This window comes from Leucopleurus acutus (genome assembly GCF_964270905.1).
Source record: "Leucopleurus acutus genome assembly, chromosome: 5".
Classification (NCBI taxonomy): Eukaryota; Metazoa; Chordata; class Mammalia; order Artiodactyla; family Delphinidae; genus Leucopleurus; species Leucopleurus acutus.
The window spans coordinates 5,799,874-5,826,903 of NC_139147.1; the positions used below are offsets into that span (position 1 = coordinate 5,799,874).

At 40.9% G+C, this 27,030-nt stretch overlaps 1 protein-coding gene across 1 annotated transcript in view; it reads right to left on the reverse strand.

The window, feature by feature from the left end:
• Positions 1-24,641, reverse strand: part of B3GALT5 (beta-1,3-galactosyltransferase 5) — a 45,997-nt gene extending 21,356 nt beyond the window's left edge. The window contains exon 1 of the mRNA XM_082840559.1: positions 24,554-24,641. The gene's annotated coding sequence lies outside the window, so the exon portion shown is untranslated. The remainder of the gene's footprint in view (positions 1-24,553) is intronic.
• Between the last annotated feature and the right edge of the window lie 2,389 nt (positions 24,642-27,030).

A 27,030-nucleotide genomic window follows, 5' to 3' on the forward strand; every position in this document is an offset into this window, starting at 1 on the left:
TAGCCACTTCCCTCTGGGAATCTTTGGGTTAAGAAAAAAATTAGCAAAGGAATGATGGGATATTATATCTGCCCTGCTACAGCCCCAGGAGCCCTAGGAACCCCGAGGCCTAGAACAATGGGAATGAAATGGTAGGTGAGGCACAAATATTTATTGAATAAGTAATCTGGGTAAAGTCTATGAGCATAAAACAAAAGGCACTTTTCCCTGCATCAATAAGCCCCATCGCTCGGCTCATTCCTTCCCCTCAAGGTGGACCCACATTCATACCTCACCCTGTCCTCATAAAGTTTAAGCCTCTCTAGTAGTAAATGTCCATGTTCTGGGATCCAGGCTTCTGGCCTGGGGGTACTGTGAATTTCTTCTTCATCAGTTCCAATGACAATACATATTAATAATGAGCAATGTGGGACTTCCCTGATGGGCCAGTGGTTAAGACTTTGCCTTCCAATGCAGGGGGTGTGGGTTTGATCCCTGATTAGGGAGCTAAGATCCCACATGCCTCATGGCCAAAACACCAAAACGTAAAACAGAAGCAAAATTGTAACAAAAAAGACTTAAAAGTCTTTAAAAATGGTCCACATCACATAAAAAAAAACCTTTAACAATAATAATAATAATGAGCAATGCAAACGGTATTGTTTTTTCCTCTAAAGATGACAGCCACGGCCTACATGAATCTCTGCTGTAAGTATGATTGCAAAACAAAAATTCACTCCAAAAACATGTTTAAAGGACCTTATCTCAATAACCTAACATCTTCTGGTCAGCCTTTTATTTTCTTTCCCTTCCAAATCAAGCTTCTGGAATAAATAGTCTGTACTCACCACTTTGTACAGCCTTATCCCTCGATTAATTAACTTTCAACACACTGCTATCTGCCTCTACCCCCATTGCTTACCTGAAAGCACTCTACCAAAGGTCACCAACAGCCTGCTTTGGGTCAGGAAAGGATTAACGGAGGAATACCGATAGTCTGTTCCTCCTCCACACTTCTGCCAAGAATGCTGTCTTTACCAGCTTGTTCCTTGCAAAGAATTAGGGTCACGGATGACTGAAGAATTGAGAAATACTGGAAAAGGCGGAGAGTTACTAGTAGAACAGAACAGAATCAACATGGAAGATAAGAGGTGCTGGGGTGAAAGAAAGAGCTAGTGAGGGCTGGATTGGAGAGATGTTGGAGAATTTACAGGACGGGGACCAGGTAACTTGGAAGGTGGCAGATTACAGGGAAAGAGCAGGGAGAATTTAAGATGTTGTTGGGCATTATGAATGGAATCGCCTTTGGCATCCTTTGAAAGATTTCAGCAGAGATTCTACTTGCCTTTTGGATATCAAACGGCTGATATTTTCATATATATCAGGTGAGACTGTAAAAGATAAAACGTCAAGACTGAGCCACAAGGCACATGAGCTCTACGCAGGCTTCATCTTCCATGACCTGCTGGAGATGTTGGGTGTTTCTTCTCATGACGGCCACAGTCCTTGGCTTCTATGCTGTGCTCATCTGCTTCTCCTCTGATCACTCTGATTTTTCACTCTGACTCTCCTTTGTTGGCTCTGCTACTCCTCTTGCCCCTAAAATTCAGGTGTGCTGCCGACCCTCTCTTGTTACTTGACATGGTCTCCCTTATCCACCCCACCTCCCCCGGTTATACACAAAATCATCCCCTAATCCATACTGTCTTTCCGCACTTTTTGCCTATCTCCAAATCCAAATGCCAAATGGACCTCCCATAGACATCTCAAATTCCACTCCTCTTTTCAGGCTGAAGGGCCTTAGAATCCACTCACAAGCGCCAAACTCAAGCCCATTTTGACTCTTTCATCTCACAAACTCTGGACTTAACCACCTCCACTGCAGCCTCTATGCTGTCAATCAGAACTTTCCAAAACCACAAGTCCAGTAGTGTCATTCCAGTGCTTAAAACTTTCCAGTGACCATGGACTATTACTCAGCCTTTAAAAAAGAATGAAATAATGCCATTTGCAGCAACATGGATGGACCTGCAGATGATCATACTAAGTGAAATAAGTCCGACAGAGAAAGACAAATATCATAGGATATCACTTATATGTAGAATCTAAAAAAAATAACACAGATGAACTTATTTACAAAACAGAAACAGACTCACAAGCACAGAAAACAAACTTTCAGTTACCAAAGTGGAAATGGAGGTGGGGGAGGGATAAATTAAGAGTGTGGGATTAACAGACACAAACTGCTATATATAAAGTAGACAAACAACAAGGATTTACTGTAGAGCACAGGGAACTATATTCAATATCTTGTAATAACCTATAATGGAAAAGAATGAAAAAGAATATATATACATATATAATATATAAGTGAATATATATATACATATATATAAGTGAATCACGTTTGCTGTACACCTGAAACAAACAGAATACTGTAAATCAACTGTACTGCAATTAAAACAAAACCTTTCCAGTGGCAACCATCACCTCCACAGTGCAGCCTACACTCCTGCCACAAGATGGCTTAAAGTCCCATGAGTGCACTGTTTTGTTTCAGACCTCCATTCTGCTCTCTCTGGCCAGAATGCCCATGGTCTACCAAGTGATCTCCTTTTAATCCTTTCAGATCCGGCTCAAACTTTGCCCTTTGAGTGAAGTTTTCCTGTCATCTCCACCACAATTCCTTGTACACACCTTTACCATAGCACCACTGAATTATAGTTATTTGTTGCTACATTATTTGTTTATACTATACTGTAAATGGCTTGTGACAGGAAATATTTTATTGGTATTTATTTAAACCTCAATACCTCATAACGTACTTTTCACATAGCAGATGCTCAGTAAACATTCACTGGCTGCGTAAATAAATATTTACTGTTATGGGTTGAATTTTGTTCCCCCCAAGTCCGTATACTGAAGTCCTAACCCTCAGGACCTCAGAATGTGACCTTATTTGGAAATAGGGACATTGCAGATGTAATTAGTTAAGATGAGGTCATACCGGAATAGGGTGGTCCCTCATCCAATATGACTGGGGTCCTTAGAAAACAGAGAGATTTGGACACAGATGCACACACACACACAGAGCACCATGTGAAGATGAAGACAGAGATCAGGGTAATGCTTCTACGAGCTGAGGAACATCAAAAATTGTTATCAAACCACCAGAAGCTGAGGAAAAACCTGGAGCAGATTCTCCTTCACAGGACTCAGAACCAGCCCTGCTGACACCTTGATCTCAGACTTCCAGCCTCCAAGGCTGTGAGACAGTAAATTTCTGTTGTTTAAGCCACTTGCTCTGTGGTCCCTTGTTATGTCAGCCCTAGAACACTTATACATTTACTAAGTGAATAAATGAATAAAATTACTCATAGCAGTTATTGCTGGAATATCTGCAACGCATCTTGTGCGAGCTGTGCTAGGCAGCAAACACAATACGGTACTAGGTGGAATTCCTCCCACAAGCCACATTGCATTTAGATCTGTCAGGACATGCTTCCTCCTCTCTCTATGAATATTCTGAAAGGAAAAATGTTTTTTCCATAATTTTCCGTAATTCTTCCCCACTTGATTTTTATTTCTGTTTAAAGAAAACTCTAAAGGCAGGAACTCTTACAAAAGACTAGACAGATGGTTACAACATTCAAGAATCAAAAAGAGCTGGGGGCTATTTCCATTCAGCTGTGTCCCATCCTTCTTTAGTTTTTTCTGCCTCATCTTACTTCTCCAGAACTACCCTCTCTCCTCTGGCCACCTCTAGGTCATCATAGCTTTTCAATGAATCTATGGAAACCATCTTTCCTGAAATGGAAAAAGAAAATACTAACATGCAAACATCATCTCCTGGTCAAATGCCAGTCACCTCCTTGTGTATTTCACTGTATCTCACTTGAAAACCCAGCACAGACACCATGAATCAGTGGAAGAAGCAGAACTATGTGAGAAAGACATTTCACTGACCTAAGTCACCAATTCCCAAGTAGTCCTGAATGAGTCACTGCCCTGGGACTGGGGGGAATGTGGCTAAAATTGCCAGAGGGAATTAACAGAACCAAGACCCACATGCTCAGGAAATTTCCCCTCGGACACGGGTTTCTTATGGATTCTGCTTCCAGCTCACTCACATTCACTTCGCTCCAAATCTGGCTGGAAGCACACAGCTTTCATTAAAGATAACGTTGGCAAGAAAACTAGAGATTTTAATGTGAAACGATTCACAGTGAAAATATGACACTTTTGAAAAGCTCATTAAAATTGTTAAACATTGACGGATTTGTTAGCTACTCCTACGGTTCCACTTAACAACAGCTCTTCGTTTTTACAGAGTGCTGGCTGTTACAGAACAGGCTGGGACCATTTTCCTATAAAAAACAAAGCTAGAAATGTGCCCTAAGGATTTTATTGAGAATATATAGTTTATTTTAATAATAAAAGAAACACAGCATATCAGTTGGAGAAATGAGAACTCAAATTTAGACTAAAATAAGTGAGTTATAAGCACTGTTTTCAAATGCTGGTAATTTTCATTTTAAGCCAGCATTCCCATTATTATAACTACATGTACTTCTGAATAGCAGTATAACTGTATACCGACTTAAGAGGGAAACAACAGGCCATCATCCCAGCAATAAACCAATAAAACCAGGAATTAACATTAAGTTTAACAAGATCATCAAATCCTAACCACTTAGAAATAAAGAAAATTAACTATGAGGTGAAAAGGAGATATTAAAGGTGTAATAACAGTTTAATTATAAAACAAAACAAAGGAGAACACTAGTTGATTCCTTAGTATGTGTTCAAAGTTGCTTTCAGAGGCAAATGCATAGCCTTAAGTATTTCCATTATTAAAGAAAAGGACTAAGCTCTCATAGAATTTAGAAAACAAATGAAAATTATAGAAAAGAGTTGGAATAATAAAAACTAAAAGCAGGATTGAATTAATTCACACATTAAAACAAGATATTATTGATAAATACACACACAGCCTCTCTTTGAAATGGACTAAGCTGTAGCATATCCAATAAATATAGGAAGAGGGGTCAGGAAAAAATAAAATGAGAAATGGAAAATGGGAAATGACACATACTGAAGACAGTCAAGATGTTAAGAGTTCTGTGTTTGGAATCCAAGGAAATGGGTTAAATCTTAAGTCAGTCACTTGCTAGTTATGAGACTCTGGGCATATTTACCGTCTTAAGTCTAACTGATTCACTTTGTTATAAAGCAGAAACTAACACACCATTGTAAAACAATTATACTCCAATAAAGATGTTAAAAAAAAACATGCTGGAAAACACTAAAAAAACAAGAAAGAAAGAAAATCAATTGGCCACAGAGGGTTGAATATATTTCTGGAATCTCAAAAAAAAAAAAAAAGGCTATTGTCTCTATAAGTGAGAAATGGAAAAAGTCTAAAATGGTAAGATAATACTAACTACCTTCTAAAGTTTTTGTGAAAGTCAATTAAGTACCTCACATTATCCAGTAACTAGTAAGCACCAGCTACATTCTAAATCACTCCTAAGACTTCCGTGATGTTAGTTTGTTTGATTCATAAAGCCCCACCATCCCTTCTTACATCTACTCAGGATATAATCACTTAATGTGGTCCTATTAGGTCCACTGTGCAGGGTGACACTTGTGATTTCATCTTCAAAATAACGCAATTCATAGAAATAGGTGAAAGGTCAAATTCTTCCAGGTTTGTGGTGGAACTAACATGGCTGTGTATGAGCTGGTGAGGGGGCGGCTGACATGGAGTGATCTGACAAGGGTCAAAATGTCCTCCCCAAAATATGTCCATACAGCACAGTTTCATGCTACAAGAAGCCTCCTACTAAAAGGTAGAGAGGTAACCTAGTGAGAATCTGTCTGCACAAAGGCGGACAATGAAATGACGACAGCAAGACAATGTCTAGGAAGAGAATGATGAGGAGCAAAGAACAGAATTTAGGAAACAAGAGTCAGGAGGGGAACAAATGGAGGTGAAAAGGGACCAACTGGACACATAAGAGAAAAACCAGATTACAGGCATCCCTCGGTATCCACGGGGATTAGCTCCAGGACCCCTGCGGATACCAAAATCCAAGAATGCTCAAGTCTCTTATAAAATGACATAGTATTTGCACATAACCTAGGCACATCCTCCTGTATACTTTAACTCATCTCTTGATTACCTTTTTTTAAATTTATTTACTTTATTTATTTATTTTTGGCTGCGTTGGGTCTTCACTACTGCGCGCGGGCTTTCTCTAGCTGTGGCGAGCGGGGGCTACTCTTCCTTGCGGTGCGCAGGCTTCTCATTGCAGTGGCTTCTCATGTTGCAGAACATGAGCTCTAGGCATGCAGGCTTCAGTAGTTCTGACATGCGGGCTCCGGTAGTTGTGAAACGCGGGCTCAGTAGTTGTGGCTTGAGGGCTCCAGAGCACAGGCTCAGTAGTTGTGGTGCATGGGCTTAGTTGTTCCATGGCATGTGGGATCTTCCCAGACCAGGGATCGAACCCGTGTCCCCTGCATTGGCAGGCAGATTCTTAACCACTGCACCACCAGGGAAGTCCCTAGATGACTTTTAATACCTAATACAATGTAAGTACTATGTCAATGCTCGTAAATACAGTGTAAATGCTATGTAAACAGTTGCAGGTGCGAGGTTTCTATAATTTCTTTTCCTGAATATTTTCTATCTGTGGTTGCTTAAATTCGAGGATGCAGAACCCACGGATATAGAAGGCCAAATGTAGCATTCCAATAGTGTCTAAAAACTAACACTTCCTATGTGCCAACTACTGTGTCTAAGCAGGTTTTATGTGATGACTCATTCAGTGCTCACCACACATCTCCGAGGTGGGTGCTAATGTTCTCCTTCACTGAGAGGAATCCCACAGAATGACGTCACTAGAGTGAGTTCACAGTCAAAGCTAGCATCTACAGCCAGGCAAAGGTCCACAGTCCTAAACCCCACCGCTCACTCCCCTCCCCTCACAGAGAAGTGTCCCAGGGACCAAAGGAGCTTCAAGGAGGAAGAGGTCATCATCAGTGTCAATCCGACAAAAAAACTGTGGATCCAGAAGCTCCTGGGCTCCCAAAATGCAGCTTCAGTGGAGGAACTGTGGCTAAAATCAGAGAGCAGATGACAATCCTTAGGAAGAAAAAGAAGGCAATGGGGGCCGTTGGCTTAAATAAAACTCTCTGTCCAAGGAACCAACAGCTAAAGAGACAAGAGTCCACAACATGGGAAGGGGAGGGAAGGAGTGGATCTGTTGGGTCAAGTCTGAGAACAGGACAAACTACGACAGCAATAAATAATAACCAATGGGGAACTATGATGGAGAGAGAAAAGCAAAACAGAAATAAACACAAGTCAATATCTTTCCCATAAGTTCATGACAGTGAGAGTATCTTATCTGTTAACAAGTAAGGGTTCATCAATAACAAAAAACAAACACCCATATTTAAAAATGGGCAAAAGACCTGAATAGACCTTTCTCCACAGAAGACATTCAGATGGCAAATACACTCATGAAAAGATGCTCAACATCACTAATCATTAGAGAAATGTAAATCAAAACCACAATGAGGGGACTTCCCTGATGGTCCAGTGGTTAAGACTCCACGCTTCCACTGCAGGGGGCATGGGTTGGATCCCTGGTCAGGGAACTAAGATCCCACATGCAAAAAACAAAACGAGATACTAGTTCACACCCACTGGGAAGGCTATTACAAAAACACAACTTTTTAAAAATTAACCAGTGCTGGCAAGTATGTGAAGACATTGGAACCCAACCTGTGCACTGCTGGTGGAACTATAAAGTGGCACGGCACTGTAAAAAACAGTATGGCAATTCCCAAAATAAGAAACCCTAGACATACCATATGATCCAGTAATTCTCCTTCTGAGTATAAACCCACGAGAAATGAAAGCAGGGACTTGAACAAATATTTGTACACCCACGTTCACAGCAGCATTATTCACAGTAGCCAAAATGTGGAAACAATAGCCCATTGATGGATGAATGGATAAACAAAATGTGGCATATTCATACAATGGAATAGTATTCAGCCTTGAAAAGGAAAGAAATTCTGACACACTACAACGTGGATGAACCTCGAAGACATGATGCTAAGTGAAACAAGACAGTCACACGAGGACAAATACAAATGGTCAAACCCATAGAGACAGAAGGTAGAATGGTAGTTGTTAAGGGCTGGGGGCTCTGGGGAGAAATGACTGATAACGGGTACAGGGTTTCCTTTTGGGATGATGAAAATGTTCGGCAACTAGATAGTAGGGATGGTTGCAAACCACTGTGGATGTACTAAATATTGTGGAATTGTGGCTAACGTGGTCAATTTAATTTACGTATATTTTACATAAATTTATAAAAAAGAGTTTGAGGGTCAATGAATTGTAAACTGTGCAAAAAAATATATGATGTGGATATTATACTCCAATAAAACTATTAAATAAAAAAAGAAAAAGGAAAGAATCAAGGGTTGAAGGAAAGAATCAAGGTTGAAGAATCAAAGGTTGAAGATGAGAGTGAGTGGGAACATGGAGTCCTTTCCGTCAGTGTGGGGGAGGTTTGCCCACACTGCCCCACCGTGCCCACGTAGGTGCCCACACATATGTCAAGCAGACTGTGTGTGTGTTGGGGGCAGAGGGGTGAGGGTGGGAGAGAGGCGGAACTGCAAGTTGGGGAACCACTGTATTAAACAAAATTAAACAGGCTTCTTTAATGCACGACTTTTGGGAAACTTTACAAAGACCACGTGCAGAGTGAACCTCAAGAGAAGATTCACAGGCAGAGTTGCCCCAATTTCTCTGATCTTCGAACAGTAGGAAACATATCCCACAGACTAATAAAGACGTTGAACAAACAAAGAACAGACTGACTGCGTGGGGTAGCAGCCCAGATGGGGTGGGGCAGCAAGACAGCAAAAGCCATCAGCCCCACGAATCTGAATAACCAACCACAAGCAAAATGCCTTTCTAACCTCAGAAGTCCTTTTCTCTAACCATTCAAATCTCCCACATGGTGGTTGGCATCATAGGTTTTCATTAGCCTGAAAAAGCTCCTCCGTTTTACCTGATGGAAAAACAAGTACAAACTACAGGTGATCCAAGAAGGAGTTTCAATTAGACAGGTGTGAGGAGCACGTTAGAAGTCAGCAAGACAAGAACCAGGAAACGTGGGCACGCAATACTGGGTGTAAGTGCTATGCCCTAAGTCTAAAATGGGACGTGTAGATCCGTCAAAGCGTAACGCAGGGGAAATTGCATATTTGCATGCAGTTTAGTTATCTTTCTTATAAACGATGTTCTCGCATGGGAAGCAACTGGTAAATTGACTCTCAGAGCAGAAGCAAAAACGAGATATACAAGAGAATGTGCACAGGGAGAAAAACTTCAATTTTGGGATAATGAATCTTACTTGCAATTTTTTGAGGGGTAAACTGATTAGTTAATAACTAGCAAGGAGGGAAACTGGGCATTTTGTCCTTGAGAAAGCCAAATAAGGGTATCCAAAAAATCCAGTTTCAGGATTCTCCAGAAAACTTTGAGAGTTAACTGTGGAGCATTCATGACAGGTTGTATCTATGGAATGTTGACCACCATTCTTCCATCTACACCTACACCTTAATAAGGCCATCTCTCCACCATTTATTTGCCTCATTCAAATTTCTCAGTTCCGGAGAGCAGGAAGATGGCGGAAGAGTAAGACGCGGAGATCACCTTCCTCCCCACAGATACACCAGAAATACATCTACACGTGGAACAACTCCTACAGAACACCTACTGAAGGCTGGCAGAAGACCTCAGACCTCCCAAAAGGCAAGAAACTCCCCACGTACCTGGGTAGGGCAAAAGAAAAAAAGAATAAACAGAGACAAAAGGATAGGGACGGCACCTGCACCAGTGGGAGGGAGGTGTGAAGGAGGAAAAGATTCCACACACTAGGAAGCCCCTTCGCGGGCGGAGACTGCGGGAGGCGGAGCGGGGAGCTTCGGGGCCGCGGAGGAGTGCACAGCAACAGGTGCGGAGGGCAAAGCGGGGAGATTCCCGCACAGAGGATCGGTGCCGACCGGCACTCACCAGCCCGAGAGGCTTGTCTGCTCACCCGCCGGGGCGGGCGGGGCTGCGAGCTGAGGCTCTGAGGCTCGGGTTTCGGTTTCGGACGGAGCGCAGGGAGAGGACTGGGGTTGGCGGCTTGAACATAGCCTGAAGGGGTTAGTGCACCACAGCTAGCCGGGAGGGAGTCCGGGGGAAAGTCTGCACCTGCCGAAGAGGCAAGAGACTTTTTCTTCCCTCTTTGTTTCCTGGTGCGTGAGGAGAGGGGTTTAAGAACGCTGCTTAAAGGAACTCCAGAGACGGGCGCGAGCCGCGGCTGAAAGCGCGGAATCCAGAGACGGGCGCGAGCCGCGGCTGAGGGCGCGGACTCCAGAGACGGGCGCAAGCCGCGGCTGGAGGCGCGGACCCCAGAGGCGGGCGGGAGACGTTGGGGCTGCTGCTGCCGCCACTGAGGGGCCTGTGTGAGAGCGCAGGTCGCTCTCCACGCCCCTCTTCCGCGGAGCCTGTGCAGCCCGCCACTGCCAGGTTCCCGGGATCCGGGGACGACTTCCCCGGGAGAGCGCACGGCGGGCCTCGGGCTGGTGCAGGGTCACGCCGGATTTTGCCGCCGCAGGCCCGCCCCGCATTCCGTGCCCCTCCCTCCCCGCCGGCCTCAGTACACCAGAACCCCCGAATCAGCGGCTCCTTTAACCCCGTCCTGTCTGAGCAAAAAACAGACGCCCTCCAGCGACCTACACGCAGAGGCGGGGCCAAATCCAAAGCTGAGCCCCTGTGAGCTGTGAGAACAAAGAAGAGAAAGGGAAATCTCTCCCAGCAGCCTCAGAAGCAACGGATTAAAGCTCCACAATCAACTTGATATACCCTGCATCTGTGGAATACCTGAATAGACAGCCAATCGTCCCAAATTAAGGAAGTGGACTTTAGGAGCAAGATCTATGATTTTTTCCCCTTTCCTCTTTGTGTGAATGTGTATGTGTGTGCTTCTGTGTGAGATCTTGTCTGTATAGTCTTGCTTCCACCATTTGTCCTAGGGTTCTATCCGTCCATGGTTTTTTCTTAAAATTTTTTTCTTAATAATCAATTTTAAGAACGTTATTATACTTTACCTTCGTCCTTTCTTTCTTTCTTTCTTTCCTTCCTTCCTTCCTTCCCTCCTTTAGACAACGAATTATCCCAAATTGAGGAGGTGGTCTCTGACAGCAAGATTTATGATTTTTCCCCTTTACCTCTTTTAGTGAGGGTGTATGTGTACGCTTCTGTGTAAGATTTTGTCTGTATAGCTTTGCTTCCAACATTTGTCCTAAGGTTCTATCCGTCACTTTTTTTTTTCTAAATAAGAATTTTTTAATTCAATAACTTTATTATACTTTATTTTATTTTTACTGTATCTTCTTTCTTTCTGTTTTTCCTTCTTTCCCTCCTTCCTTCCTTCCTCCCTCTCTCCCTCCCTCCTTTCGTTCCTTCTTGCCTTCTTTCCTTCTTTGCTTCTTTCTTTCTTTCTTCCTTCCTTCCTTCCCTCCTTTCCTTCTTTCTTTCCTCATACTTCTACTAATTCCCTCTACTTTTTCTCCCTTTTATTCTGAGCCGTGTGGATGAAGGCTTTTGGTGCTCCAGCCAGGAGTCAGGGCTCTGCCTCTGAGGTAGGAGAGCCAACTTCAGGACACTGGTCCACAAGAGACCTCCCAGCTCCACATAATATCAAACGGCGAAAATCTCCCAGAGACCTCCATCTTAACACCAGCACCCAGCTTCACTCAACAACCAGCAAGCCACAGTGCTGGACAACCTGTGCCAAACAACTAGCAAAACAGGAACACAGCCCCACCCATTAGCAGAGAGGCTGCCTAAAATCATAATAAGGCCACAGACACCCCAAAACACACCACCAGACATGAACCTGCCCACTAGAGAGACAAGATCCAGCCTCATCCACCACAACACAGGCACTAGTCGCCTCCACCAGGAAGCCTACACAACCCACTGAACCAACCTTAGCCACTGGAGACAGACATCAAAAACAGGAGGAACTACGAACCTGCAGCCTGCAAAAAGGAGACCCCAAACACAGTAAGATAAGCAAAATGAGAAGACAGAAAAACACACAGCAGATAAAGGAGCAAGATAAAAATGCACCAGACCTAACAAATGAAGAGGAAATAGGCAGTCTACCTGAAAGAGAATTCAGAATAATGATAGTAAGGTTGATCCGAAATCTTGGAGATAGAATGGACAATAGATTGGACAAAATGCAAGAATCAGTTAACAAGGACCTAGAAGAACTAAAGATGAAACAAGCAACGATGAACAACACAATAAATGAAATTAAAAGTACTCTAGATGGGATCAATAGCAGAATAACTGAGGCAGAAGAACGGATAAGTGACCTGGAAGATAAAATAGTGGAAATAACTACTGCAGAGCAGAATAAAGAAAAAAGAATGAAAAGAACTGAGGACAGTCTCAGAGACCTCTGGGACAACATTAAACGCACCAACATTCGAATTATAGGGGTTCCAGAAGAAGAAGAGAAAAAGAAAGGGACTGAGAAAATATTTGAAGAGATTATAGTTGAAAACTTCCCTAATATGGGAAAGGAAATAGTTAATCAAGTCCAGGAAGCACAGAGAGTCCCATACAGGATAAATACAAGGAGAAATACGCCAAGACACCTATTAATCAAACTGTCAAAAATTAAATACAAAGGAAGCATATTAAAAGCAGCAAGGGAAAAACAACAAATAACACATAAGGGAATCCCCATAAGGCTAACAGCTGATCTCTCAGCAGAAACCCTACAAGACAGAAGGGAGTGGCAGGACATACTGAAAGTGATGAAGGAGAAAAACCTGCAGCCAAGACTACTCTACCCAGCAAGGATCTCATTCAGATTTGATGGAGAAATTAAAACCTTTACAGACAAGCAAAAGCTGAGAGAGTTCAGCACCACCAAACCAGCTTTACAACAAATGCTAAAGGATCTTCTCTAGGCAAGAAACACAAGAGAAGGAAAAGACCTATAATAACGAACCCAAAACAATTTAGAAAATGGGAATAGGAACATACATATCGATAATTACCTTAAATGTAAATGGACTAAATGCTCCCACCAAAAGACACAGATTAGCTGAATGGATACAAAAACAAGACCCTTATATATGCAGTCTACAAGAGACCCACTTCAGACCTAGAGACACATACAGACTGAAAGTAAGGGGATGGAAAAAGATATTCCATGCAAATGGAAACCAAAAGAAAGCTGGAGTAGCAATTCTCATATCAGACAAAATAGACTTTAAAATAAGGACTATTAAAAGAGACAAAGAAGGACACTACATAATCATCAAGGGATCGATCCAAGAAGAAGATATAACAATTGTAAATATTTATGCACCCAACATAGGAGCACCTCAATACATAAGGCAAATACTAACAGCCATAAAAGGGGAAATCGACAGTAACACATTCATAGTAGGGGACTTAAACACCCCACTTTCACCCATGGACAGATCATCCAAAATGAAAATAAATAAGGAAACACAAGCTTTAAATGATACATTAAACAAGATGGACTTAATTGATATTTATAGGACACTCCATCCAAAAACAACAGAATACACATTTTTCTCAAGTGCTCATGGAACATTCTCCAGGATAGATCATATCTTGGGTCACAAATCAAGCCTTGGCAAATTTAAGAAAATTGATATCGTATCAAGTATCTTTTCTGACCACAACACCATGAGACTAGATATCAATTACAGGAAAAGATCTGTAAAAAATACAAACACATGGAGGCTAAACAATACACTACTTAATAATGAAGTGATCACTGAAGAAATCAAAGAGGAAATCAAAAAATACCTAGAAACAAATGACAATGGGGACACAACGACCCAAAACCTGTGGGATGCAGCAAAAGCAGTTCTAAGGGGGAAGTTTATAGCAATACAAGCCCAACTTAAGAAGCAGGAAACATCTAGAATAAACAACCTAACCTTGCACCTCAAGCAATTAGAGAAAGAAGAACAAAAAAACCCCAAAGCTAGCAGAAGGAAAGAAATCATAAAAATCAGATCAGAAATAAATGAAAAAGAAATGAAGGAAACAATAGCAAAGATCAATAAAACTAAAAGATGGTTCTTTGAGAAGATAAACAAAATAGATAAACCACTAGCCAGACTCATCAAGAAAAAAAGGGAGAAGACGCAAATCAATAGAATTAGAAATGAAAAAGGAGAGGTAACAACTGACACTGCAGAAATTAAAGAGATCATGAGAGATTACTACAAGCAACTCTATGCCAATAAAATGGACAATCTGGAAGAAACGGACAAATTCTTAGAAATGCACAACCTGCCAAGACTGAATCAGGAAGAAATAGAAAATATGAACAGACCAATCACAAGCACTGAAATTGAAACTGTGATTAAAAATCTTCCAACAAAGAAAAGCCCAGGACCAGATGGCTTCACAGGCGAATTCTATCAAACATTTAGAGAAGAGCTAACACCTATCCTTCTCAAACTCTTCCAAAATATAGCAGAGGGAGGACCACTCCCAAACTCCTTCTACGAGGCCACCATCACCTTGATACCAAAACCAGGCAAGGATGTCACAAAGAAAGAAAACTACAGACCAATATCACTGATGAACATAGATGCAAAAATCCTCAACAAAATACTAGCAAACAGAATCCAACAGCACATTAAAAGGATCATACACCATGATCAAGTGGGGTTTATTCCAGGAATGCAAGGATTCTTCAATATACGCAAATCTATCAATGTGATAAACCATATTAACAAATTGAAGGAGAAAAACCATATGATCATCTCAATAGATGCAGAGAAAGCTTTTGACAAAATTCAACACCCATTTATGATAAAAACCCTGCAGAAAGTAGGCATAGAGGGAACTTTCCTCAACATAATAAAGGCCATATACGACAAGCCCACAGCAAACATCATCCTCAATGGTGAAAAACTGAAAGCATTTCCACTAAGATCAGGAACAAGACAAGGGTGCCCACTCTCACCACTCTTATTCAACATAGTTTTGGAAGTTTTAGCCACAGCAATCAGAGAAGAGAAGGAAATAAAAGGAATACAAATCGGAAAAGAAGAAGTAAAGCTGTCACTGTTTGCAGATGACATGATCCTATACATAGAGAATCCTAAAGATGCTACCAGAAAACTACTAGAGCTAATCAATGAATTTGGTAAAGTGGCAGGATACAAAATTAATGCACAGAAATCTCTGGCATTCCTATATACTAATGATGAAAAATCTGAAAGTGAAATCAAGAAAACACTCCCATTTACCACTGCAACAAAAAGAATAAAATATCTAGGAATAAACCTACCTAAGGAGACAAAAGACCTGTATGCAGAAAATTATAAGACACTGATGAAAGAAATTAAAGATGATACAAATAGATGGAGACATATACCATGTTCTTGGATTGGAAGAATCAACATGTGAAAATGACTCTACTACCCAAAGCAATCTATAGATTCAATGCAATCCCTATCAAACTACCACTGGCATTTTTCACAGAACTAGAACAAAAAAATTCGCAATTTGTATGGAAACACAAAAGACCCCGAATAGCCAAAGCAATCTTGAGAACAAAAAAAGGAACTGGAGGAATCAGGCTCCCTGACTTCAGACTATACTACAAAGCTAGAGTAATCAAGACAGTATGGTACTGGCACAAAAACAGAAAGATAGATCAATGGAACAGGATAGAAAGCCCAGAGATAAACCCATGCACTTATGGACACCTTATCTTTGATAAAGGTGGCAGGAATGTACAGTGGAGAAAGGACAGCCTCTTCAATAAGTGGTGCTGGGAAAACTGGACAGGTACATGTAAAAGAATGAAATTAGAACACTCCCTAACACCATACACAAAAATAAGCTCAAAATGGATTAAAGACCTAAATATAAGGCCAGAAACTATCAAACTCTTAGAGGAAAAGATAGGCAGAACACTCTATGACATAAATCACAGCAAGATTCTTTCTGACCCACCTCCTAGAGTAATGGAAATAAAAACAAAAATAAACAAATGGGACCTAATGAAACTTCAAAGCTTTTGCACAGCAAAGGAAACCATAAACAAGACCAAAAAACAACCCTCAGAATGGGAGAAAATATTTGCAAATGAAGCAACCGACAAAGGATTAATCTCCAAAATTTACAAGCAGCTCATGCAGCTCAATAACAAGAAAACAAACAACCCAATCCAAAAATGGGCAGAAGACCTAAATAGACATTTCTCCAAAGAAGATATACAGACTGCCAACAAACACATGAAAGAATGCTCAACATCATTAATCATTAGAGAAATGCAAATCAAAACTACAATGAGATATCATCTCACACCAGTCAGAATGGCCATCATCAAAAAATCTAGAAACAATAAATGCTGGAGAGGGTGTGGAGAAAAGGGAACCCTCTTGCACTGCTGGTGGGAATGTGAATTGGTACAGCCACTATGGAGAACAGTATGGAGGTTCCTTAAAAACTACAAATAGAACTACCATATGACCCAGCAATCCCACTACTGGGCATATACCCTGAGAAAACCGAAATTTAAAAAGAATCATGTACCAAAATGTTCATTGCAGCTCTATTTACAATAGCCCGGAGATGGAAACAACCTAAGTGCCCATCATCGGATGAATGGATAAAGAAGATGTGGCACATATATACAATGGAATATTACTCAGCCATAAAAAGAAACGAAATTGAGCTATTTGTAATGAGGTGGATAGACCTAGAGTCTGTCATACACAGTGAAGTAAGTCAGAAAGAAAAAGACAAATACCGTATGCTAACACATATATATGGAATTTAAGAAAAAAAAATGTCATGAAGAACCTAGGGGTAAGGCAGGAATAAAGACGCAGACCTCCTAGAGAACGGACTTGAGGTTATGGGGAGGGGGAAGGGTGAGCTGTGACGGGGCGAGAGAGAGTCATGGACATATACACACTAACAAACGTAGTAAGGTAGATAGCTATTGGGAAGCAGCCGCATGGCACAGGGATATTGGCTCGGTGCTTTGTGACAGCCTGGAGGGGTGGGATAGGGAGGGTGGGAGGGAGGGAGACGCAAGAGGGAAGAGATATGGGAACATATGTATATGTATAACTGATTCACTTTGTTATAAAGCAGAAACTAACACACCATTGTAAAGCAATTATACCCCAATAAAGATGTTAAAAAAAAATGTCTAATAAACGGGGATTGATTTTAAAAAAAAAAAAAAATTTCTCAGTTCCTTAATTCATGTCCAATTATAGTGGGTACCTCTTTCTTTCTAAAGATTCCAATCACCTGGGCATGGTGCCAGACCTCATACAAAATAGGAATATTGAACACCCACTCTGACTGAAACCTAGTGGGGCCCTGTGGGGCTCCCAGGCATGGAGGCCTTTTTTGTCCCGTGTTTCTTGTAGGCAAGACTCCAGCCTCCATGGCCTGCCCTGAGTTCCAAAGGGCAGATTCGAACAGTTGCTAATCAAGGAAGGAACAGCCGGGAAACCACCCGAAGCAAGATTAAAGGGACCAGAGAAGCTCATCCAGATTAGCAGACCGACCACCTGAGACCCTGCTCACATCCTCATCTTGTCAGCAACCCCACCCTTGAACCGTTGCCATAAAACTCCTCGCCAAACTCCCCTGGGTTGGGACACATAGTTTTCGTGGGCAGGAGCCCACTGTGTCCCCCTTTGCCTCGCAAAGCAAGAAAGCTATTTTTTTCTACGTCACCCAAAACGCTGTCTCCGAGATTCGATTCGGCACCAGTGTACAGAGAGGCTGAGCTTTCAGCATCATGACCCACTGCTGATGGGTTGAATAATATTAGCAATTATTGATATTATTGCTTAAATGTGTAATAGGGTACCGAGACATTTCTTTCTCTACTTTGTCCACACTGAAATGAAACAATAAGTTCAAATAGGCCAAAATTATACAAGCAACACTCAAATGAAGGGACACAACTCTTGGCATACTCCTTGAAAGTGCTGGTCCAGGAAAAGCACTGGAAACACCAGAACTTTACATGCACAGGTGAATGGGCAGATGAAAGTGGGAAAAGGTGAGGAACTGAAATTCATAAAAGTCTTACTTGTTGCACTTCCCAAGCTGGAGAAAAGTGAACAGAGGTGGTAGGTAGGAAACCTGAGGGAAGTGATCCTCTAGAGCAGCGGTCCCCAACCTTTTTGGCACCAGGGACCATTTTGATGGAAGACAGTTTTTCCAAGGACCGGGGTTGGGGGGGGTGGTTTTGGGATGATTCAAGCGCATTACATTTATTGTGCACTTTATTTCTATTATTATTACATCAGCTCCACCTCAGATCATCAGGCATTAGATCCTGGGGGATGGGGACCCCTGCTCTAGAGTAAAATGAGGGTTAAACCTCCAGGCTTGCCTTCCCAGTTTCCATAGAGAAAGGTAGACCCTTACTGAAAGGAGAATCATTATCTCCCCTCAGAGATAACTCTCCAACAACAACCAGAACTTATCAGAAAGACAAAGGAGATGTTGCAAACAGATTAAAAGGATCAGCTTAATCTGAAAAGAGTTCCTGAAGAAAAGAATTGAGGGAATAGCAGAGAAGAAATATCAGAAGAAATACCAGCTGAAACTTTTCCAGAATGAAGATATGAGTTCTCAAATCAAAACGGGCACCGGCACCCTAAGTACCCAGCATGATAAATAAAGATAAATCCACACCTCAACACATCATGGGGGCACTGTGGAACATGGAGGATAAGGAGAAAGTCTCAAAAGCTATCAGAGAGAAAGGCTAACTGTCCACAAAAGCCACACAACTAGACTGACAGAAATTTCTCATGACGGAAGATAATGGAGTGTTATCTTCAAAATGCTGGAAGGAAATTATTGCCAATCTAAAATGTTATACCCAGTTAAATTAACATGCAAATGTAAAGCCATAATTAAGACATTTTCAAGCACACAAATAGTATGAAAGTTTACCACCCATGTAGTATCACTAAAACAATTATTAATGGATGCACTTCAGCAAGATGTCCAAACCCAGACCTACATCACGGGATATGGGACACAACAATGGCAGAGAAATTGACCAAATTTGTGATTAATAAATTAAGTTGTGTGAATAAATTAATTAATTTTAATTAATTTATGTCCATATAAAGAACTACTATTTCATGTTTAAAAAGTTAAAACCAAACTCTAGAAACAGTTACAAAATAAGGGAGAGAGGGCTTCCCTGGTGGCGCAGTGGTTGAGAGTCCGCCTGCCGATGCAGGGGACACAGGTTTGTGCCCCGGTCCGGGAAGATCCCACATGCCGAGGAGCAGCTGGGCCCGTGAGCCATGGCCGCTGAACCTGCGCGTCCGGAGCCTGTGCTCCGCAACGGGAGAGGCCACAACAGTGAGAGGCCCGCGTACCGCAAAAAATAAAAATAAATTTAAAAATAAGGGAAAGAGGTTGTTTGATAATTAAAGTGTGTTAAGGTCCTTGTCATGGTAGGGAAAATGATAGAAATACTGAAAAACTTTAAGTTATATATGGTTAAAATGCATGACTCAAAATTAAGGATAATCACTAAAATAATGTAAATACAGTCTGTAGTTTGCAAATCAGCAAAGGGCTAATATAGAAACATAGAAAACTTTATCAATTCAACAGGAGACAAAAAATGAAGAAAAGAGAACTAAAGAAAAATGGGGACTTCCCTGGTGGCGCAGTGGCTGGGAGTCCACCTGCCAATGCAGGGGACATGGGTTAGATCCCTGGTCTGGGAAGATCCCACATGCTGCGGAGCAGCTAGGCCTGTGCGCCACAAGTACTGAACCTGCGCTCTAGAGCTCGCAAGCCACAGCTACTACTGAGCCCACACGCCACAACTACTGAAGCCCGCGGGCCCTAGATCCCATGTGCTGCAACTACTGAGCCCACGCACTGCAACTACTAAAGCCCACATGCCTAGAGCCCATGGTCCGCAACAAGAGAAGCCACCTCAATGAGAAGCCTGTGCACCGCAACAAAGAGTAGCGCCTACTCGCCACAACTAGAGAAAGCCCGTGTGCAGCAACAAAGACCCAACGCAGCCAAAAATAAAATAAGATTTTATTTTAATCTATAAAAAAAAAGAAAACACTTTGGTAAAGAGAACACTCATGAGAAAATAGAATTCAATCCAAGTACCTCAGAAATCATACTTATTATAAGTGGATTAAACTCATTTATAAACAGAATTTATCAGATTGGGAGAAAAAGTCCATCTATATGCAGGTTCAAATAACACACCCGAAGTAAAGGTACGAAAATAGGTGGGACGGATACCTGCAGTACTAAGCAGTGAGGTGGGCTGGGGGAGATCCCTAGTGCAGCTATTTGAGACAAAGGAGAATTCAAGCCAAAAGTAGCAACTCAACACAGCAGTTCACCATTTAATCTTATAATACAGATCCTTGATATACCTGGAAGCCTTTCACAACACAGCCTCAAAACATACAACACAAAAAAAGACAGTATTACAAGTATAAGTTGTGTACTTGGATACAGTATATCCAAGTATTACAAGGATAAATTGTATGTGTACACATTCCTCTCAGAAAGTATAAGACAAGCAAACCAAACAACAGTAATAATAGTGACTTAATAAAGAAAACTAATGAACTTCATTTAATATATATGTAGAGAAATAAAGAATAAACACTTTTTTTAATTGCACGTGTACCATTTTTAGAATCTAAAAATCAACATAGGGGCTTCCCTGGTGGCACAGTGGTTGAGAGTCCACCTGCCGATGCAGAGGACACGGGTTCGTGCCCCGGTCCGGGAAGATCCCACATGCCGTGGAGCGGCTGGGCCTGTGAGCCATGGCTGCTGAGCCTGTGCATCCGGAGCCTGTGCTCCACAACAGGAGAGGCCACAACAGTGAGAGGCCCGCGTACCACAAAAAAACAAAACAAAACAAAACATAATGGAGAAAAACGTATGTTTTGAAACTTTTAAATTTATATATGAAATAATTTATGGCTGGGACTTCCCTGGTGGTCCAGTGGTAAAGAATTCGCCTTCCAATGCAGGGGATGTGGGTTCGATCCCTGGTCAGGGAACTAAGATCCCACATGCCACGGGGCAACTAAGTCCACATGCCACAACTACTGAGATTGCATGCCTCAACCAGAGAGCCTGTGTGCCACAAACTACAGAGCCCACGTGCCCTGGAGCCTGTGCACCACAACTAGAGAGAGAAAACCTGTACGCCACAACTAGAGAGAAGCCCGTGTGCTAAAACAAAGAGCCCGTGTGCCACAACTAAGACCCAACATGGCCAAAAATAAATAAATAATCAAATAAATCAAAAAAATAATAATAATAATTTATGGCTTAAAGAGGAATTCACAATGGATATTTTAAACCAAATAACAATGAAAGAACAACATATTGAAACCTCTGGAATGCAACTAAAAAATCACTTAAGAATAAATTTACAGATAGAAAAAGAAGGATTTAAAATAAGTTACACATATAATTCAAGAAGCTAGTGAAAAGACAATAAACATTAAAAAGGCAAAAACGATGGGGAAATGATATGAGTAGCAATGAATGAAATAGAGAATAAAACAGAGGAGATACCTACATATTCAAAAACTGTTTATTAGAAACACCAATAAAATAAAGTTCTAGCAAGATTTAACCAGAAAAGAGGCAAAAATGAATCATATTAAAAATTAAAAAGGTCCATAACCATAAAGAAATAAACATTTTAAATCATAATGGAATATTATGAACAACCTTTATGCAATAAATTTCAACTTAGATGAAATCATATTGTAAAAAAATCACAAATAACAAGGTTCACTGAAGAAGAAATAGAACCTGAATAAACAAACAGTAATTAAAGATATTGTACCTTACCCCACCCTAAAAGACAACAATTCAAAAAGATTTAGATTTAAACGTACAAAATTTAAAGGAACAAAATACTGATAAAAAATCTTTCTTTTATACAAGCTGTTTTAGAGAAACAGAAATAAAAATTTCAACTTCAGAGAGCAAAAGTAAAAGAAAAGAAAATTATGAACAATATCTCCTTCAGACATAAATGGTAAAGTTCCTAAATAATATATCAGGTTTCTATTAATATACTATATCAGTAAATTAAATGAAGGAAAAAAATACATGATTATCTCTAGGGATACAACCAAAAGAACGGAATCAATAAAATTCAGCACTAATTCATGATAGAGAAGGGTATTCATCAAACCCCAATCATAAACATCATACTTAATAGTGAAAATTAAGAGAATTCTCTTCAATGTCAAGATCAAGACAAGAATGTCAATTATCACTGCTTTTATCAAACATTGTACTCAAGGCCCCAGCCAATGCAATAAGACCAGAAAAAGAAATGAGATATAAGAATTGGAAGAAATGAAACTATGCTATTCTTATTTACAGAAAATACTGTATCAAACCAAATAGTCTAGATTATGCCACATTAACAAACAGCCCCAAAATCTCAGATCTAAATACTGTAAACATTTATTTTCACATAAGCAAAGTCCATTGCTGATCCAGGCTACTTTTGAAGGCAGCTATCCTTCATATGTTGATTTATCATTTTATGCTATTTTTGTTATGACATGTTCATATCAATATGTGCTTACACAAGCAGAGAATAGAGAGCTGGAAAATCAAGCAGCTGCAATTAAATCTCTTAGCATTCACCACTTCAGCTCCCATTTCACTGACCAAAAAAAGTCATGTGACTGTGCCAAACTTCAAAAGTTTAGAGAAGTAAAACCCTCTCACATGCTAGGAAAACACAAACAACCAAAATATCTAATACAATTTTCTATATAAAATATTCTAGAGAATCTACATATAAACTACTATAACCAATAAGAAAACATATCCAATTTATCAAACATCGGTGTTACTATTGTTAAAAATGCATAACTTCAATCTAGTCCTAAGAAAATGTCAGGCAAATCCAAACGGAGGAACATTCTACAAGATAACTGCCCTGGACTCTTCCAAAATATCAAGTTTGTGAAAGACAAAGAAAGACTGAGGAACTACTACAGATTGAAGGTGATAAGGCGACATAACAACCAAATGCAAAATGGGGTTTTGGTGGGATCCTGGACCAGAAAAATGACATCAGCAAGAAAAAGGGCAAAATTCAAATAAGGTCTGAAGATGAATTAAGAGTACTGTGTCAGTGTTAATTTTCTGATCTCAATAACTGAACTATTAGTGTTAACATCTTACATAACCATGTAAAGGGGAAGCTGAGTGAAAGGTTTACAGGCACTCTCTGTACAACCTTTGCAACATTTCTGTAAGTCTAGAACTGTTTCAAAATGAATACTTTTTAAAGCAGCACAAAAATGAACAAAAATCTAGTTCACAAGGGCATCAAAAACTAGAAGAAAGGTATCAAGGACTAAATCTAACTACAGAGGTGCAAGACTGCTATATTTTAAAATGTTATTAAGGAACATTCAATGAACAATGCAACAGATAGCAATATAATAAATAACAAATATAACAAAAGGACATAAACTATGTATAGACATACGATGTTCATAGGTAGAAAGATGCAATATCATAAATATGATTCCATTTCTCCCCAGAGCTATAAGATCTAGAAAAGTGGCTTAAAAGAACAAGGTGGGGAAACTTTACAACTAATCTTTAAAACTAATCAATAAATTAGAAATGGTAAGAAACGGCATAGACAAAGCTGAAAACTTACATAGTAATGCCCAGGAATGGCTTCAAATAATTACAGAGTCAGAAGTTAAATATAAGGCGTAGGAACCAAAACTGAGACATCAAATTAAATACTGTGGCCCTAACATTAGTCATTTTATTCCAACAATTCTGCTGTTGCTCAAAATAGTCTGGGCACATTTTGGGTGCAATTGCTTTTAAAACCAAGGTGCTTTTTTTTTAATTCAATAAAAGAAAAACAGTTTTGTTACTTCATTTTCATTCTTGATCCAAAGCAATTTTTTTTTTTTTTTTTTTTTTTTGCGGTACGCTGGCTTCTCACTGTTGTGGCCTCTCCCGTTGCAGAGCACAGGCTCCGGACGCGCAGGCTCAGCGGCCATGGCTCACGGGCCCAGCCGCTCCGTGGCATGTGGGATCTTCCCGGACTGGGGCACGAACCCATGTCCCCTGCATTGGCAGGTGGACTCTCAACCACTGCGCCACCAGGGAAGCCCACAAAACAATTTTATACAACATGGTTTTAAATGCCTGGCACATAAAAGGCAAATAATAGTAATATCTATAAGTTCTATGGTACATATTACATAATGGCACTGTTGTAAAACTCTATAGATATGGAACCATCTAATCTCATAACCACCCCCAATGAAATAAATATCACTATGACCTCTGATTTCAATTGAGGAAACTGATGCAGAGAGAAATTAAGTAACTTGCCAAAGGTCACAGAACAAGTACCTGACAGAGCTGGCATGTGAACCCAGGCACTTGGGTCCAGCGTCCAAACTCTTCATCCCTCCATGAATGCGTGAATAGATGGCCAGCTACTTCCTTTACCCAACTTGGTCTCACACAACTTCTGGCTCTTTTTCTTCTATTGAGGCTATGGGAAAACATTCAAAGTTAGATATAAAAATTCTGGTTGATGTGTTCTTTCAAATGAGTCTCATTCCACCATATCCATATCCCATAATTCTGGTTTGCAAGGAAGGCCACGTTTATTGTCAAAATCTCTACAAATCATCCACCCCCCCCCCCCACACACTTCACCTTGTCACTTCAGACACAGGTTCACTCCCTTCGTAAACAAAGAAAAGTCTTGCCAAAACCCACAGGAGACCAGCCACAAAAACTCAAAGGAGCCTGGTCCTCAGGCCAAGGGCAAAGGAGAAAAGTCTGGAATTAGGAGGGCTGGAAGTAGTCCCTACCCATTCGAGGGGCTTTCCTGGGGGTGGTGAGGTGCAGCAGAGGAGGTCAACAGCATCAGGGCCAAGCCCAGTTTCTCGGCCATTGAACCAGGACCCAGGACGAGGATCTAGTTCTGGCAGAGAATCAAGTAAAAATGTGATCAGAGGCTGGGTCAAACAGACAAGCATCCTGAGAAGGCAAAGGACTCCCCTGGGACACCAGTGCCTGGCTCGGAGCCCAAGTCCAAGTCCATGTCCAGGCAGGAGGCAATGGAGACCCTGACACCCTTCCAGAATTGGTCTGAACTGACCTGAGGCTGCGCTTGTCTTCTGCCTGAAGCTGGGCAGGCAGGACGGAGGAAGGAGGGCTGCGCGCAGGTGCCCTGATGAAAGGATGAACTTTGTCACCCACACGAGGAAGTCTGTCCAGGCAGGTAGCCTCTCATAAAAACAGACATTAATCGTGGTCCTGGTTTATTCAAAGCACCTACTTAGAAATCATACAGAAGAAAGGGTGCCAGTGTCTGGAAGAATCTTCACAAAGACAGCACTGTCCTTGTCAATTTTTTGAGGTGACAACTTAGTGAAATATCTTTACACTCCGAGTTGCATATGCAGGAGTTAAATGTCAGTGGACCTCATATTGAAATCCTCTCTGCACATATCAGAGCTTAATTATTTTTTAAGTTTACCGAACAAAGGAACTATATAAGATGAACTGACTTGAAAAGAGAAAGAAAACATGAAATGACAGAGGAAACAGGTCTTAATAGATGTGCAACCATTCCTTAAAAGGAAGATATACGTAGACAGACAGATAGATAGATAGGGTGTTTTTTTTTACTATGTTAAAAAAAAACTTGTTTCTCTTGTAATAAGAACTTATTTCTCTTCTAACTGGAATCTGTACATTTTAAGCCCCTTGACCCACTTTGCCTATCACCCACCCCGCCTCCACCCCTCAATTCCCCACCCCCGGCCTCCGGCAACCACCAATCTGATCTCTATGAGCTCAGTTTTTTGTTTGATTTTGTTTTAGATTCCACATATGAGTGAGATCATACGGTATTTGTCTTTGTCTGACTTACTTCACCAAAAGGAAGATATTAAATGCTCTCTCTTTGAAACAATTTGCCTATTACTTGTAGCTGTTTCAGAGGAAACACCATAAAAGATGGCCATCTGCCAGACTAGACAACTTAACTGAAATATTTTAGTACATGTAAGGATGGGCAGAATCAGCGTGCACTTAGCCACAAATGTGGTTCTAGGGATTTCCTGTCTATAAGACACTCCACACAGCTGCCATGTCCCACCCCCCAGCGCTCCCTGGAATATGACACTCCCCAGATCTCTATCTTCCTTAAATTCTACTCCTCCATTTCAAGAAGCGGGGGCAGAAATAGTAAATGAGGGAGACAAGGGGATGGGAGGTGATATTAATATTTACAAAGGGTAAAAACATAACAAAGATTTTTTTTTAAGTTTGTCATGCTAATACAAAGGAAGAGTGAAAAATAACTTCACAATATCTGATTACTGCTGATTTGGAAAGGGTTTTGGAAGCTGTATTTATCCCCAACAGGTCAGAAACCTAAACAAGCCAACGAAAAAGTGAAACAGAAACAGGATTTTTTTATTTTTTAAGTTAGATGCAATATTTACCACACATACACACACACACACACACACACACACACACACACACACACGACTGGCACAGATATTGCAAAAATGTTGATTATAAAATTGTAAGGCATCTCACCGCACTTAGAGAGACTTAGAGAGACTCCCTTTCTCATCTCTTCCACAAAGTCAAAACCCTACTAGCACTTGGTGAAAAGATGTCTTTTCATCATATTGTCTGTCAGCCCCTGCACGACGCCCACGCTCGGCAGGAGCTGTCTGTGCAGACTGCTAAGGAGCTGACATTTTTTTTTTTTTTAGATCAGTTATTCATTTTAACTGTGAGACATTTCTATCCAATGTTAATTCCCTAATCTTCTGTTTGCACTGTGTCCACCCAAT